The sequence below is a fragment of the Epinephelus moara genome, chromosome 6 (genome assembly GCF_006386435.1).
Source record: "Epinephelus moara isolate mb chromosome 6, YSFRI_EMoa_1.0, whole genome shotgun sequence".
Lineage (NCBI taxonomy): Eukaryota > Metazoa > Chordata > Actinopteri > Perciformes > Serranidae > Epinephelus > Epinephelus moara.
In genome coordinates this window covers 1,023,689-1,030,516 of record NC_065511.1, presented here as the reverse complement: position 1 = coordinate 1,030,516, position 6,828 = coordinate 1,023,689, and the positions used below count along the sequence as shown (strand labels likewise).

At 42.0% G+C, this 6,828-nt stretch overlaps 1 protein-coding gene across 3 annotated transcripts in view; it reads right to left on the bottom strand.

Annotated features, from left to right (window-relative positions):
* Positions 1-3,062: 3,062 nt before the first annotated feature.
* The window catches only part of pomgnt2 (protein O-linked mannose N-acetylglucosaminyltransferase 2 (beta 1,4-)), a 35,141-nt gene continuing 31,375 nt past the window's right edge, over positions 3,063-6,828 (bottom strand). The window contains exons 3-4 of one of the 3 annotated variants that reach the window (XR_007570055.1): positions 5,435-5,556; positions 3,063-3,878 (exon numbers count right to left, since the gene is read on the bottom strand). The gene's annotated coding sequence lies outside the window, so the exon portion shown is untranslated. The remainder of the gene's footprint in view (positions 3,879-5,434; positions 5,557-6,828) is intronic. The other 2 variants (XR_007570054.1, XR_007570056.1) reach the window with 2 other exon arrangements.

Here is a 6,828-nt window from a genome sequence, read left to right as displayed (position 1 = left end):
CTGCTGTTCGGCGCATAAGCGCAGACAACAGTCAGGACCCGTTCCCCGACCCGAAGGCGCAGGGATGCAACCCTTTCGTCCACTGGGGTGAACCCCAACGTACAGGCAGAGAGTCTGGGGGCTATCAGAAAGCCCACCCCGGCCCTCCGCCTCTCACCCGGAGCAACTCCAGCAAAGGAGAGAGTCCAACCCCTCTCGAGGACTTGGGTTCCAGAGCCGGAACTACGTGTCGAGGTGAGGCCGACTATATCTAGCCGGTAGCGCTCAACCTCTTCCAGAAGCTCCGGCTCCTTCCCTGCCAGAGAGGTGACATTCCATGTCCCAAGAGCCAACTTCCGTAGCCGAGGATCGGACCGCCAAGGCCCCCGCCTTGGTCTGCTGCCCGATCCACACATTTTACCAAATGATAAATCATCTGTGGTCCTGTGAATCCCAACAGGATGAGCAAATATTTGCTGCCTTCCTGTCTGTACTCCTGGAGCAAAGACAGCACCTTTTCTGAGTAGATTTTCCAACCGAATGTTGGATGTCCATAGCAGCAGGTGGAGTTTTCCTCACTCCCAATGATGGCCATTGCTGCTCGAACTGGGGCTTGAAGTGTGGCTGCATCAGCTCTCCTCTTCATGTGTGAAGATAGTGTGTGGTACTTTAAATTAGGACACATGGCAAACATGAACTCAATAAATAGTTCCATCTATTGAAACTGCACAGGCGAAAATGAGTGCTTTTGACTGGGGTCCCCGGGGACCCCAATATATTTGTGTTTTTAAAAAGCACTAATTACAACAGAAACACAAAACAATGATGTGAAGTCATTAGGAACAAAATGACTGACATAAAAAAATTGGAATGATTGGATAAAGCACCTGTAAGATATGACAAAAAGTATACCTCTGGGGTCTGCGGGGACCCCAGTCAGTAGGATGAGGGTTAAAATGTTGAAAAGCATGCTTCATCTTTAACTTCATGCCTTTTGGAGTTCAGTTCATCTTCTACTTACTTAACTATTCACAGTAAACAAAATTCTGAACAGGGGCTTCTGCATGCTACTGTATGTTTGGTTTTGCACACATAACATCCATAATAAATGTCTGTCTGGTTACAATGTAACATGGTACCAGGGTTGGGGGTAACACATTACAAAAGTAATGCATTACAGTTACATGTTACATTTTAGCAGGAACAAAGTAATATAATGCGTTACAACAGGATTTTGGGTAATGTTATTACATTTACAATGTCAAGCAATGCATTACCACCAGAAAAAAAATGTTTATTGTTTTCACTTTTCGTTTATCCACACTGATCAACGCCGCTCCACTTCCGCCAGTCCGCCAAGTTGGTTGTGTATTGTCATGTCATTATAGGCTACATTATAGAACGGTGTCAGTGATCGGAACATCTGGGTCATGCTGTACTGTGCGTTACCATGTTCAGTGTGTTTCCATTCATATACCTGCAACATCTACAGTGTATCCTGTTCTGCCTTTGTGCCCTAATGCCAGGTTCACACTGGATGTGGAAGCACTGCGAAGCGTTCTGATTTTCCACTGTCCGCGTGCCCGTGTTAAGTGATTGGGCTGTTCACACTGACAGGTTCGAGTCCAGCCTGTGGCCCTTTGCTGCATGTCATCCCCCTCTCTCTCCCCCTTTCACACTTAGCTGTCCTATCCATTAAAGGCAAAAATGCCCAAAAACATATTTAAAAAAAAAAAAAAAAAAGTTTAGGTTATTTAATCGTTCTTCATCCTCACATTATTATTCATTTAAGCAGGGGATTTTAATCTAAAGTGGTTACTACTGTATGTGAATGCGTGAATGCATGAATGGGTCAGACCTGCGCAGAATTGAATAAACTGGATTTGAAATAAACTGTAAAAAACTGGAGCTTCTGTGCTTTGATTACCTGCTGTGAAACAACATGACCCCCATCCATTTAAAATCAACATTAATTCTTCTGAGCTCATTTTGGTCAAAGTACCACAAAAGTAGTGTAGTAAGTAACTTATTACTCTACACAGAGTGTAAGATTGTAAAGCAACTCATTACTTAAATACATAAAGTAACTAGTAATATGTAATATATTATAATTTGAAAGTAAGTTGCCCAACACTGCATGGTACTCAATTAAATTACACAAGGAGGCCAAGTAAAAAGATTTCAGTAGTTTACTAGTGGAGCTCACAAACTATTTCAGAGCGACAGCAGAGCTCCGGGCTTATTAACAGGTAAGAGAAGAAAGGAGGGGAAAAAAAGGTAAGGAGGAGAAATAAGAAGAGAAGGGGAATAATAATAATAATTATTATTATTATTACTGTTGAGGTTGAATCTTTCATTGCTGTTACTAACCTGAATTAGTAAAGCCGTTTTCAATTTTGTAATAAAGGTATTAATGAAGATTGTGTCCTAAGTTTGTTAAAGGTAGGGTCTGGAGGATTTTCCAGTTGCTGTTTGTAAAAACACATTCAAATCCGGCCCCTCCTATCAGGCTCAACTCTCCCGGGTGTACGGAGCCCGGAGTTACGGAAGAAAGATTCACAGAAGAGGTTCAGGCAAGGCTCGCGCTGGTGCACACTCGGACACGCTCGGGCACGGCACCTGCACTCTCTCATTGGCTGGGGAAATCTCCGCCCAGAAGCGGTCCGAGCTCACAAAAATATCAAAATACAGTTAAAGGGCAGGAGCTCTGCAAACAGAGTCACCACCACACGAGTAGATTTAATTTGTATATGTCTATATTTTGTTTTGTTTGAAAATCCTCCAGATCCTACCTTTAATGGTTTTATGGTGTATATGATATACACCATAAGTATATATGAGTATATCTGGTCGAAGCAATGGTCAGCATACAGTATTGTAATAATGCATTAACACACTGATGGCTTTGCTAGAATTTGTAATTATTACAACGCTATTTCTATATTAGCTTTAATTAACAACATATATGATAGAACAAATGTTGCCATCCTTGAACATTTGACAATGAAGGCTAAAACAACATTATATTATATATAATAATATTACAGTTTGTGTTTTCTGATGTATTTTTCTGACATTTATTACAGTATGACACTGAAAACACTAATTAACCAAAGTGTCCTATTAGATTAACTATGAGGCATATGGTAAATCTGAAATAAACCAGACAACAGTGTTCTATAGTTACTGAAAAATGCACTCAGTACTGTTTAATCACAGGTGGATATCATCAGAAATCAGAAAGGCATTAAACAATCATAATAACTGTAGTTATTTATTAAACTAATGTACATTGCTGTACCACGCTGACATCTTGTAGGTCTCTATCAAATGAAAAAAACATACAAGGGAATGTGGTATGAATTACTAAACCCAACTGCTTTGAAATTAAAATGTTTGTATGCCTAATGAATACTCAGTACACATCTATTGCAGGAGTCACATTTTGCTCCTGGGTGCACTTCTGGTTTGCCATTGCCAGCTGTTTCCTAATGAAGATCCTTTTCACGTCAAATTAGGAAATATCAGTGTAGGTGGTGACCGTGCCATCTTTTATTCATAACTCAATTACAGTTTAATCTTAAAAAAATGTTAAAACATTAAAATTCAAATGTAACTACACTATCAGCTATCTAACATCAGCAGAAAATAAGTCAAAGTTGAGAAACTGAATCTCTGAATACTAAGGACATACAAAAACAAACTGGTAAAATTTGTCAGAGGAAGTTGAACCTTAAGTGGTTTCTGGCATCATAATCATAAACCATTTGAAAACTCAGGATGTCACCCATGCAGTCTCTCTTCTCCACAGTCCAGAAGAATGGCACCAAATACATCGCTCCATACATGAGGTCTTCCTTCTGTTGGCACCGGTCATTCAGGTTTCACAGTCAGGATACCTTTTGAATTACAGTAAAAGACAAACACCTTTGTTAAGAAATGGCGGATCACAATGAATAATATACATATACCACCTTGACTGGATAGGTGAATGAATATCTGCTGCAGCTGAAGACTAAATACCTTGTATGGACTTACAGTATGAAGTGAAACTATCATGTGAATCGGCCTCCTCCCTCCTCTCGGAGCCCTTGGCCCTCCCTCCCTATAAAAGGCTACAGCCAGTGAGCAATGGCAGATGGCATGATGGTACCTGTAATAAATGTGATATACTTGCTGAGATGGAGGCGAGGCTCAGTGACTAGAAGAGCTGATAGAAGCGCTCCATAGCTGTAAGTTACTCCAATAGCTGGTTGCAGCCAACTAGTGCTAACTCCGGGAGCTAACGCTAACTCTTCTCCGTGAGCCGGAGGAAGAGTAGGAAGCGTAGGAAGAGTAGTGAGCCCGCCAGGCTCACAGGCTCACGGAGAAGAGTAGGAATGTTAGCGTTAGCTCCCGGGAGCGTTAGCAGTTAGCACTAGTCGGCTGCCATCGGCTACTGGAGTAACTATGGAGCACTTCTACCAGCTCTTCTAGTCACTGAGCCTCGCCTCCATCTCAGCAAATATATTACATTTATTACATGTACCATCATCATTGAAGTAGGCAGGGGAATAGCTAAACACAGCAGAGACCGAGAGTGAGTAAAAGATATTGCTAACTGCTAAACTAAGCCAAACTAAGTTGGCTGTTTAGGTTTTATTCCCTCGCCCCTGTAGCGAGTGAATCTGCCTGTAGTGAAACCGGGGCTAACCAGTGCTTCCTCCTCAGGCTCCACTTCACTCAGCTGCCTGACAGATCCGGAGCTAGCTGGGAGCATGACCGGAGGGAAGCACAACCAGTTAGCCTGCACTAGCTTCCCAGCTAGCCCCGGCTCTCCGTTTGGATCCAACCGGAGCACCGAACCCTGGTTTGGTATTCAGGTTAAAGTGGGAAGAAGCAGCGGGTTTATCGGGCAGCTGAGTGAAGCTGGGTGAAGTGGAGCCTGTGGCGGAAACACCAGAACCGTCTGGATGTAATAGTCCATGGAGGTGCTGCGGTGCTCTGCTACGCAGATAGGTAACAAGGCGAGTGGGGGTGGGGGGTGGAGAGCAGAGGTAGCGGGAGGTGTGGCTCATGACACACTTTGTTTTGGTCTACAGGCAGTGCACAGCAGCAAACCTAGCGGTGAAACGATTTCGCTTTTTGCCCCTTTAAAGTTAACCTGCCATACAGCCTCAATAACCAACTCCAATGCAACATCTAGGTAGAATTAAGGTATTTCTGGAACCATGCTGAAACGTTATATTTTATATACATTATAAAATATTTTCAAGTTACATACGCAACATAACATAACTGTTAATATCCAAGTCTAGCATTAACGTTACCTTCACGTTACATTGCCCGTATGGCAAGTGTATCGCTTACATAGAATAACTTTAGCTAAGTATTGTTAACGTGGTAGAGCTTTAAATCTTCTAACCTCACACAGACGGCCAACATATAAATAAAATTTTAACTGAATGTCACTCACCAAAACCTCACTGGTGTCTTGGACGGTTAGTTGGTACAATTCTCTGCACAGCAAGTCTTATTATTTGTCCAGTATGTGTACAAAAAAACCTCTACTAGGCTCCGACCAGCCGGCTCCGACACCTTAAACACAGCATAGAGATTAAGTTGAGTGGCCTGTGGTGACGCCGAGCAGACAGCCTGTTAGTCAAAGTGTCCACGCCCTTAATTATGCAATTATGCCTTAATAACATTTAAATGAGATTGTCTCGGCTCACTTTTTTGGAAAGTTAGCATTTGAGAACCAGTTTTTTAAGTAAATCTTCAAGTAGTAGTCCAGAGTGTGGAGCCATCACTGACTTGCGTCTTATCTGGGGCCTCTGGTGGGGAGCTCCTGAAATTATTTTAAATTATTTTAAATCAGTGTCAAATCAGGGCTTGAGTTGTAGTGTTAACTAGGTATAATGCAACATGGGTGAAGATCTTCCTCGAAGCTGAGGATGACATCTTTGATCCTCTGAGGATGCTTTCAGATAATTTAAGAGTAACAGAGGAACAACAGAAACACTTGACTAGGTTTGTGTGTGCTTCCTATTACTCAAAAGAAATCACAATAAGAAACATTCCAAAGCTGAAATGGCACATTTTGACAAATATAAGGCAGAGAGTAACAAGCTACCACCTACAGAGGATGCGTTGAAACAGCTTATTGGTGGTTGATGGGGGAACTACATGTGCAAGCTCGAGTTTGGGGCCAGACAAGCGTTCCTCTGCAAAATGGCTACTACATGGATGATAAAGGCCAGTTGAGACCCACCACCACTGATGTACTACCAGCTCTTCAGGCCATCATTGAAATGGTGAGATGCCACTGCACAGGATGTTGTCAACACAAAGATGTTCCTGTAGGTCAAGAGACTTACAATGCGCTGACCTTAGCTGTTGCAATTAACAGTGTGAGAATGATGAGGACTCAATTCTAAAAACCAGGATTAAGATCAGAGTGATACATTAAGATTAGGAATGACATTTCAAGTTGACAGGCAGTCACTAAAACTATAATTACTGCCCTGTCGTTGCATGCCTCCGCACATCCATGTCTGCTTCACACACAGAAGATCTATACAACCAGCACAGTTTCAAGATTAGAGTCACTTATTCAGTATCTCACAAAATGTCTCCCCTTCTGTGCCTAAGATATGACACTGAATAATGGCCAGAAAAGTGTTTTACGCAGAACATTATGATGTCACAGTGAAGCTGACCTTTGACCTTTTAGATATGAAATGATACTACTTCATCATTTTATCCTATTAGACATTTGTGTAAAATGTTAGCATATGGATTCTTGAGGTATGGCCAAAAACATGTTTTATGAGGTCAAAGTGACCTTGACTTTGACCATCAAATTCAATT